General features: G+C 46.6%; 1 protein-coding gene across 4 annotated transcripts in view; it reads left to right on the top strand.

The window, feature by feature from the left end:
- Positions 1-1,112: 1,112 nt before the first annotated feature.
- Positions 1,113-10,199, top strand: part of CLIP1 (CAP-Gly domain containing linker protein 1) — a 115,319-nt gene continuing 106,232 nt past the window's right edge. For all 4 annotated transcript variants that reach the window (XM_065904943.1, XM_065904944.1, XM_065904942.1 and 1 more), the window contains exon 1: positions 1,113-1,252. The gene's annotated coding sequence lies outside the window, so the exon portion shown is untranslated. The remainder of the gene's footprint in view (positions 1,253-10,199) is intronic.

Below are 10,199 nucleotides of genomic sequence, written 5' to 3'. Positions count from 1 at the left end.
GTTATTTGTTCAGAACTCCATGCATTTTCAATGTAGTTTCCTTCCCCTGCTCTGTGCACGCCTATTGGTCCAGGCAGCACCGGTGCTTTGAATAAGGGTCAGCAAAGGGGTCACCCTCCTGATTATTCCCTTCTAGAAGAGAGGGGGAGGAAGCCCCTGGCCCCCTATCCACCACTGAATCGCTGCAAAATCCTGGGCTTCCACTGACAGCTGCAAATTCCTCTCCCAGGAGCTGCCAAGCTTCTGGGGTTGCCATGGTCCATGGGAGTGAAATGCTGGCCGCCCTCCGCTGCACCAGCCAGGAGCAGGCTGCTGATGCCTTTCCTCCAGTTCCTTTCAAAAGCTGTTAAAGCAGATCCCCGGGGGGAGGTGGGAGGACCAGGACCTTAACTAGGGCTTCAGTGCAAGCGGCTGGGGCGAATAAAAGAGGCTTTTCTCAAAGTATAGAGCAAGTGTTGGGCTTCGGTCTCTCCCTGGAGGGAAAGGGAGAGCAGAGATGGTCCTTGCCAAGCTTCACCTGCTGTAGGCAGCGCCTTTCAGCGTTTTCCCCAGGGATTCCTCATCCCGAATCTTCCCTGGAGGGCGAGGAGGGCAGAAGAGGGTGCTCCTGAAACTTAGCCAGCTGTTGGCCGCTCCTCCTAGCTTGTTTCAAAGGGTTTCTCACCCTGGGGGTCTAAGCGGGGGGGGGGGGGGGGGGAGATCAGCTCTAAACCAACCGGCTGTGTGATCCGGCTGAATGGATCTATCGGGTGTGACTTGCAAATCCTGGGCACACTTTCAGAAAATGGGGAATGAAGCGAGATGACGAGAAGCCCCTTAGTCCAGGCCTCATGGGTTTCCCGGTACCTTCCTCCCCGTCCCGGTCCTCTTTGGATTCTGAGGGCGGGACGGCGGGCCGCGCTCGGGATCTGGGGTTCGCCTCCCGGGAGCCGCGGCGGGTGCAGACAAAGAGGAGGCGGTGTGTGTGTGTGTTGAGGGAGGGGAGTTTGGGCCCGACGCGGGTTGCGGGGTGCCGGCCGCGAGGCTCGGGGCGCGGGGCTGGCTGCGGTGGGCGCGGCGGCGGAGCGCGCGGGGAGGAGCCGCCGCGGCGTCTTCTCCAGGCGGCGCGCGCCCTACCGGCCCCGCGGCGGCGCGTCACGCTCTCCCCCGCCCGGAGCTGACGAGCCGGGAGGCGGGAGGCGGCGGCCGCGCGGCTGCTGCTGCAGTTGGGGCAGGTGGTGGCGACTGGCGGCGACCGTGGCGGCGACGAGCGGTGAGTGGGGCGCGGCGCGGGCCCTCTCTCCTTCCCCATCCCCTCCTCACCTTTCCCTTCTCTCCCTGCCCGACCGGCTCCTGCCTGCCCGGCTCGGGGCCGGGGGGACCGGGCCTGGCATCCAAGAGGGAGGACCGAGTCCCGGGCGCCGGGCCATCCCCGTGGGGCCGCGGGGGGCCCCGGGGAGATGGCCCTGGAGGCCAGGAGTCCCTGGGGGTGTTCTCCCCGGAGCCGGAAAGTGGCCGGCCCTGTGAGCGGCGAGCCCGGCCTTCCCTTCCTCCGCCCGCCTCAAGATGGAGCTTGGACTCCTTGCCCCTGCGCCGCCCCAGGCGCCGCTTCCTCCCCGGCGCCCCTCTTCGCTCCCCTCAGTCCTGGGGCGGCGGGCCGGACCCCCGGGGGGCCGAGGCCCAGCGGGACCTGTTGCCCCGGCGGTTACCTGAGCCTTCCTCCGGCCGTGGACAGCGGTGCCCGCGAGCCGGCATGGAGGGCACGCTGGCCGTGGCCTCTGAGGCGGGCGCCGGTCGGCGGGCTGGCCTCGCTGGCCTGGGGCCCGGCCGGCCGTGGCTTTTGTCCCCCACCCCACCCCCTCGAATGGGACCGTGATTCTTGGCGAAGGTGGATGACAAGAGGTGACAGGGATTTCCGAAATAACACCGCTGCCCCGTAACCCGAACCTTCTGCCTCGTCAGGGGATTGGCTCCGGAGACAGATGACACTTGTTCAGACGTTATTTTCAAAGCAGAGCCTCCTGATTGCCCTCCTTTGGAGGTCCTGTGCTTCAGAAATTGTGGGTTTTGATCCGCGGAGAAACCCTGAACTCCGCTGTTGCTCCACTTCATGTGGCTTTTCCATCTGGCAGGGACCGAGCACCACCCCTTCCTCCCTTCCCAGCCCCACCTCTTTGGTATGAAGAAATTACACGTTAAATCTGTAATCTTTAGTTACCTGTTTTTAGCAAAACCTGGGCGCCAATTAACGTGTTTAAAAAGGAGGGTGGAGAAAAAAATATGCTGCTTTTTTTGGTTGTTGTTGGATTCAGCAGTCTTGCCTTCTGCCTGTTTCAGGTTAGGACAGTTCCTGGCCGGTAAGACCTCAGGACTAGTGTTACTGCTGCTGCTTTTATGGTTGTGGTTCTGGTTGGTGTTTTTTTCTTCTTTTTCTTTAATTACTACTGTTACCTATAGTATGCACAAGTCCAGAGACCAGGTCTGTTAGGATTTGGGGTATAATAATAACCTTTTGCAAGAATCCTCAGGTATATGTTGTTTCTCAGCTTTGGGGCATTTTTCTCTGGAAATATTAACATTTATTGAGGGCTTCCTGTGGTCAAGCTCTGGGCAGGTCTTTTAAGTGTTTTGTCTCAATTAACCTAGCCCAATGATGGTGCTATCCAGTGCTATTATCCCATTTTACAGAAGAGGCATAGAAAGGTCAGGAACTTTGCTCAGGGTCACATAGCTGATAAGTGGTAGTGTCAGGATTTAAGCTCTGGTATTCTGACTCCTGGGCTTCCCTAGTGGCTCAGAGGTGCAGGAGACCTGGGTTCGATCCCTGGGTCGGGAAGATCCCCTGGAGAAGGAACTGGCAACCCACTCCAGTGTTCTTGCCTGGAGAATCCCATGGACGGAGAAGCCTGGTGGCTACAGTCCACGGGGTCGCAAAGAGTCGGACGCGACTGAGTGACTTCACTTCACTCACTCACTCACTATTCTGACTCCTGGTGCTTGGTAATTAAATTGGTATAGTGACTCTCCTGCAAGGAGCAAGTCTGCCCTCCTTAAAGCAAAGACAGTGGGTGATTACTTGGCTAAGGGCTGGTCCTGAGTTTCTGAGGTTCAGAGAAAGTGGTAAGGTACAGCTTAGGCTTCTCACTAGGCCTAGTTCAAAAGGGTGAACAACAAGCTGGATGGACCCTGTGAAGGTATTCTGTCTAAAGATAAAGATCGCCCATCCCTCTTTTTTTCCCCCCAACAATTGCTTAAGCATTTACCTGTGCTTCAGTGAGAGAGACATAGGCAGATCTGGTTTCTGTTCTTTATAAGTTTGGAATTTGGTACTTTTTTCATTTACCTTAAAAAAATTTTTTTAACCTGTTGTCAAACATTGAGTCTGTGCCCATCCCTTGTGATCCATGAATGCATATGAACTTAAGCAAGTAATGTTTGACTCTTGCTTTTAAGTTCTGTCTCTGTTGGGATTCCAAACCCAAATCATGATGTGTAAGAGGTGGCTTGGTCCTCCTGTGCTTCACAAAAAGGTAGGCAGTTTTGTAATTTGTCATATATTGGCTGCCTGTTCTTCATTATTTATTACAGATGTATTTCTGTTCTTCCCAGAGATTGTGTGTATCTTTCTCAAGGTATTTGTGTTTTTGTGTGTGTGTATATATATGTATATGATATGTGTCTATATGTATATTTCACGGACCTTGACTTTCACTTTATGGTACGTACCCTCTACAGAATTCTGCAGAGTCCCATGTGTTCAGTTAATATTTTTTATTCAGCTAATTGAAAATATAAGGTCCATAAGTTTCAGGATTGTTTTTTATTTTTTAATATTTATTTATTTGGCTGTACCAGATCTTAGTTGCAGCATGTGGGATCTGGTTCCCTGACCAGGGGTCGAACCTGGGTCCCCTGCATTGGGAGCACAGAATTTTAGCCACTGGACCACCAGGGAAGTCCCAGGACTAGTTTTATAAAAACCACCAGGGAAGTCCCAGGACTGGTTTTATAAAAACCACCAGGGAAGTCCCAGGACTGGTTTTGTAGAAAAAGACAAAACAAAACTGGAGGTAGTGTAGTAAAGTCCTAGGAAGATGGCTTACTATTTGTTAACATTAAAAGAAAACTTTCTGCAGTGTTAAAATGAGCCTTTCACCTCATATAATTTTCCACTTTATCTGAATTATCAGCTTCTTTCTCCTCTTCCTTGTACAAAGGAGGTGGGAAGTCAATTGTTTTTCTCTAGTATAAAGAATGACACTGTTGTAATCACTGCAAACCAGTAAGTTCTCTTTTTCAGTGTTTTTTTGTAGTGTGTGGTAGTCTCCCCAGAGGGAGTTTGTGGGGCTGTAGTGCCCCTGTACGTGGGCTGTACTGAGGCCTTATTTGGAATTCATTCAGCAGGTATTTATTGAGCACCTGCTGTGTGCCAGTTGCTGTTCTGGGTGCTGGTGATACAGCAGTAAATAAAAACGGAAAAGCCTGTTGTTGGAACTTCCTACAGGTAGGGAAGGCAGACAGTAACCATGTTAATACAATTTATTGTATGTTGGAAAGTGATACATGGTAAAACTAAATACTACAAGTTTTGGGGACAAGAGGTAGGGTAACGGGAATAGGTAGGGTAACGCGAATTCTAGATAGGGTGATGAGAGGAGACCTTGCTGAGAAAATGGCTTTTAAATAGAGATCTAGATGAAGTGAGGGAATGTTGATCCCTGAGGGAAGAGCATCCCAGAGGAATCAGTTGCAAGGGTCCCAAGGCAGGAGCTTTGGGAGGGGCTAGATAATTTAAGGCTGTATTTAAGGTTTTAGTCCTTAAATATGTATTAAATACATATGTATTAAAATGTTAATTTATTTTTAATATTTATCTTTGTCTATTTACAAATTTGTCTGTGCTAGGTCTTCGTTATAGAATGTGGGATCTAGTTCTCTGAGCAGGGATTGAACCAGGCCCCTGCTCTGCATTGGAAGCTTTGGAGTCTTAGCCACTGGACCACTCGGGAAGTCCCTAAAATGTTTTAAAATAGTGAAAGATAAAAAATTTTGTGCCGTGATACTAGCGATTTTGTTCAAGAAAAAGTTGAAAATGTGGGGGAAGTAAGGCTTAAAGAATTTTAGTTACTTGCCTTAAAGGCCGCACAGCCAGTGAACAGAGAGCTAGAGATTGAACCTTAGTTTATATTATTTTAAGCAATGCACAGACTATATTGGCAATGAAACCTTAAGTAAGTGGCTGGCAGAAAGGCCAGTTCAGTACTTGATGTTCAGACTTGCTATTAAGAATATACTTTCCTGTTTGTATGCAGGATTTTTGCTCAGCCCTGGGAGACCTTGTAACTGACATTTGCATATATTGCATTTTCCTGGAATTATGCTCCTGGCAGCAAAGCCTTCCTTTTTAGTCTTAAAAGATTCATGATTCAGAATCTGTGTTTGATAATAAGCCTTTAAGTGTCTTCAATCTTAATTGGAAGGCAGTGACGGTATTAGTCTCCAAATGAATTTTTTAGATGACTGTTTAGGGAGGTTCTAAACTAATATAGCATCTTATATATGTATTTTAATATACATAATGTATGTTTCCCATGTAAATGGAGCTCAAGGAATCCATGTGCTTTAAATCAGCACTTGAGTTACAATGCACTTTTAAGGGAAAACATATTGCCTGATGGTACTGTACAAGAATTTCAAGAGTGACCTCTTCAGATTTCAAATCGGGAACAGAAGAGCCTTTTTTTTTTTTTTTTTCCCGGTGGGTTGGCAGACTGTAATTAACCAACCTTGAATTTGGCTAGGACATCTGGGTTAATATCCTGGCCCTGGCACCAAGTACCAAGGAATCTTGGCCACATTTAGTGAAGAGCTTTTTTTTTTTTTTTTTTTTTCAGATCTCCATCTGGCACTTAGAGAAAGACAGATTCCACTAGCACTAACTCAGTGGGTGGGTCTGTTTTTTTGATTGTCTTATGGTGGTTCAGCAACACAGTCTTAAAAGTAGTCTTTGCAAAATCTTAGAAAAGTAGTAGTCCTATTACAGAATCCCTGTTGGGAACCCTTTCCTATATCTCTTTCCCTGGAGAAGTGTACTCTCATCTGCCTCTTCTTAGGAATCCTAATGAGACTACAGACAGGCATTTTGCTGCCCTAATGTTTTATATAAGCATAAGGTCTAATATACTTCTGACTTGAATTAAGTAGTTTGGTATTTGTATTCTCCTTTGCTTACTTATGTCTAAATATAGCTTGGATTAGATCCCAGTTTTAACTCTGCCCATTTTTTACACTTAAAATTGCCAAGTGCTTGTTTTACTGCATCTTTTCTGAAGTTAAAGGCCTGAAGATCCAGATGTTCAGGACGTGCAGATCATCCAAAATTTGGGTTTGATGTAAAACGGAAGGCAACTTGAATAGATTCCCCCCGCCCCGCCCCCTGGTTCTACAGATCCCTAGTCAAGTAGAACACTAAAATATTTGGCATACTTTTTTTCCCTGTCTTCTCAGGAAAGATGAGATATTAGGGAAATTTTCTTTAAAATATTTGAATCAAATCTTTTGATTTCCTGCCTTCTTTCTTTATCTGGTTTCCTCCATGGAATGATTTTTCACTGGAGACATTACATTCTAGTAACTTAAGTCAGGAAGGAAGATACATACACCCTACTTTTCCAGACTATAGAAAAATTAACTTTATAGGCAGGGTAATTTTATTTTATTTTTTTTACAGCTTGAGTGAAAGAAAACTTTTTTCACACATGGGTGACTGGAAAAAAGTGTATTCCTAATTTCTGTTGTAAGGCATATGTGGCTTGCCTGAGTTTCAACATTGAGAATCTAGAATCAAATTTAGATTAAAAAAAAAAAAACTTTTTCTAGTGAAGTGATCCCTTTTTTGAGGTTCTCGAGTTTATTTTCGCCTTGGATACCCATTTTACAAGGACCTTTGCATTTTAATAACATATACTAGTCATCCTATGATATGTGATTTCAGTGCATAAGATATAAACACACATATTAAAAGACAGAGAAAAAAGCATATTATTCATAATCCTACTGCCCAGAGAAAATTATTTCAGTGTTTTGGAGTACATCCTTCTAATCTTTTTCTTTATACTTAAAAAACGTTTTTATGGCTGGATCTGTATTTATATATATATATGTATATATATTTTTTTTAATATTTTTATTTATTTAGTTTTGGCTGTGCTAGGTCTTTGTTGCTGTGTGGGCTACTCTCTAGTTGTCGTGTGCAGGCTCCTCATTGCGGTGGCTTCTCTTGTGGAGCACAGGCTCTAGGGTGCGTGGGCTCCGTCGTTGCAGCTCCGCGGGCTCTAGAGCACAGGCTCATTAGTGTGACACAGGGCCTTCGTTGCTCCTCTGTATGTGGGATCTTCCTGGATCAGGGATTGAACCCGTGTCTCCTGCATTGACAGGCGGATTCTTTACCACTGAACCACCAGGGAAGCCCTGTATTTCTGTTTTGACAAAATTAAAAGTGTAATATTTTCACAAGAAATACTCTCAGCGCACCAACATGGGGGGAATCAGGACTACTTTTAAGTTTGAGGAACTTCCCTGGTGGTCCAGTGGTTAAGAATCCACATCCCCTTCCAATGCAGGGGATGAGGGTTCTGGCCCTGGTTGGGGAACTAAAATCCCACAAGCCTCATAGTGCCAAATTACTTAGCTATATGCATGCTTTTATATTGGTATAAAAATACTTTGGCCACTTCATGTGAAGAGTTGACTCATTGGAAAAGACCCTGATGCTGGGAGGGATTGGGGGCAGGAGGAGACAGGGACGACAGAGGATGAGATGACTGGATGGCATCACCGACTCGATGGACATGAGTTTGAGTAAACTCCGGGAGTTGGTGATGGACAGGGAGGCCTGGCATGCTGCAATTCATGGGGTCGCCAAGAGTCGGACACGACTGAGTGGCTGAACTGAACTGAACTGAAAGCACTTGCTTTCTCCAGTGAAGTTTGAACCTTGGGAATAAAGATTTAAGAAAAAAAAAAACAGTTTGTGGTCCTGAATTTGCTTCATCCCCAGCTCCGTGAATCTTGTGAAGTTGGACTTGTTGCTTGACTTATAGTCTCTCATTCTGTAAAGTGGGGGTAACACCTGTCCTCTTCACCTGATGGGGTTACTGTCTTAATGTGGGGATGTTGGTGATGATAATAGTACTAAGGGAGTCACCAGCGCTTTCAAATATGAAAGAGGCCCACGAAGACAGAGGAAAGACCAGTCCTGTATCACTGATTGACTGTGAGTCACCTGGCATATTTTGCAAATGGCTAGATTTATTATGGTAAAGCTTTTCAGATGAATGTGACCAATCAAAAGTGTCCTGTGGGATGGGAGAAAACCCCAGAAATACTGAGTTATCAAGCATCTCTTGAGAGCTGTGTGGACTCTGTGCTGGGTATAAAACAGCTGTCTCACCAGGTGAGGCAGCTAACAGTGGGCCAGTTAAATGCTAAAGCGGAGGCATACTGGGGCCCTGGAAGACGGTCCGTTTCACACGGCTTGTTGTTTGATCCCTAAATCATGTCCAACTCTTCGGTGGCTCCATGGACTGTAGCCTGCCAAGCTCCTCTGTCCATGGGATTTTTCTGTGTGTGAGAGAGGATTAAGGAAGCTTGCAACCAGTCAGTCCTTAGGAAATCAACCCTGAATATTCGTTGGAAGGACTGATGCTGAAGCTTCAATACTTTGACCACCTGGTGTGAAGAGCTGACTCATTGGAAAAGACCCTGATGCTGGGAAATATTGAGGGCAGGAGGAGAAGGGGGCGACAGTTTGAGGTGGTTGGACGGCTTCTTTGACTCATTGGACATGAGTTCGAGCAAACTCTGGGAGATAGTGAACGACAGGGAAGCCTGGCGTGCTGCAGTCCGTGGAACTGCAAAGAGCTGGACATGACTGAGCGTCTTAACAGTAACAACAAAGTAGGAAGTAGCTATTGTGTTTGGCATTGATGGCGATGGAGGGTCTCTAGGCAGGGATGACATTCTAGAGAAGACATTCTAGGCTGGATTGGATTGAGCAAAGGCATAAAGGGTAGCCTGCTGAAATCATAGCAGATAGATGGTCTACTGCACTGTACTTTGAGGGCAGGTAATAGGAAATAAAACTAAGACGTTTGGGTTTGTATCAAGGAGAGGCTTCCCTGCTCTGAGCAGGAGTCCCTGTTATTGGTCTGTAGGTCCGTGGGGGTGAAATGAGTCAGACACGACTGAACACAACACCACAGCATTTTTGTGATCCTGAAGTTTTTGCGTCTTTCTTACGATGATTGCTCAAAACTGTCTGGTTGTAGGCGGGAAATAGGAAAACTTCTGGGCATTTGTTGTTGTTCAGTCTCTCAGTCATGTCTGACTCTTTGCGACCCCATGGACTGCAGCACTCCAGGCTTCCCTGTCCATCACCAACTCCTGGAGTTTGCTCAAACTCATATCCATTGAGTCGGTGATGCCATCCAACCATCATCCTCTGCCGTCCCCTTCTCCTGCCTTCAGTCTTTCCCAGCATCAGGGTCTTTTCCAGTAATTCAATTCTTCACATCAGGTGGCCAAAGTATTGGAGCTTCAGCTTCAGCATCAGTCCTTCCAATGAATATTCAGGGTTGATTTCCCTTAGGATTGACTGGTTTGATCTCCTTGCAGTCCTCGGGACTTTTAAGAGTCTTCTCCAGCAGCCAATCCCAGCTCTGTTATTACTTTGTTACTTTATTCACTTTATGTTAATGCTTTCTGGAAGATCTGGTTCAAACTGATAACCTCTGGAACTTAGTTTTCTCATCTCTGAACTGGGGATAAAAGGAATTTCAAATAGTCGTCATGATGATTAAATGAACTAATATCTGTAAAACAGTATCAGAACTCTTCTCTCCCCTTTGATCCCTTGTGTCTTCCCGTATGCCCATTCCTAAAGGAAGTCGGGGTTCAGCACCTCAGTTTTCTTCTCTCATGTAAGTTGAGTGGGGGAAAACCCACTTCTACTAGTCTGGGAAATGAAAACCTTATTTCTTGCCATGTATAGAAAATTACTTTGAGTCGGAGTGCCTCGCCACTGTCTAAGGGCACATTTTTAGACAACAGCTTGCACTGATGAGCTTAATTTATGAGGAGCTAAGTATTTTGCATGGGGTAGGAACTTGTGCGTCTCATGTCAGAACTTGTGTCTTGCCAAACCTCAGGCCCTTTTGTAT

Source organism: Muntiacus reevesi, chromosome 13, assembly GCF_963930625.1.
Source record: "Muntiacus reevesi chromosome 13, mMunRee1.1, whole genome shotgun sequence".
In the NCBI taxonomy this organism is placed as follows: domain Eukaryota; kingdom Metazoa; phylum Chordata; class Mammalia; order Artiodactyla; family Cervidae; genus Muntiacus; species Muntiacus reevesi.
The sequence above is the reverse complement of the archived record's forward strand: the minus strand, read 5'-3'. Positions and strand labels throughout refer to the sequence as shown.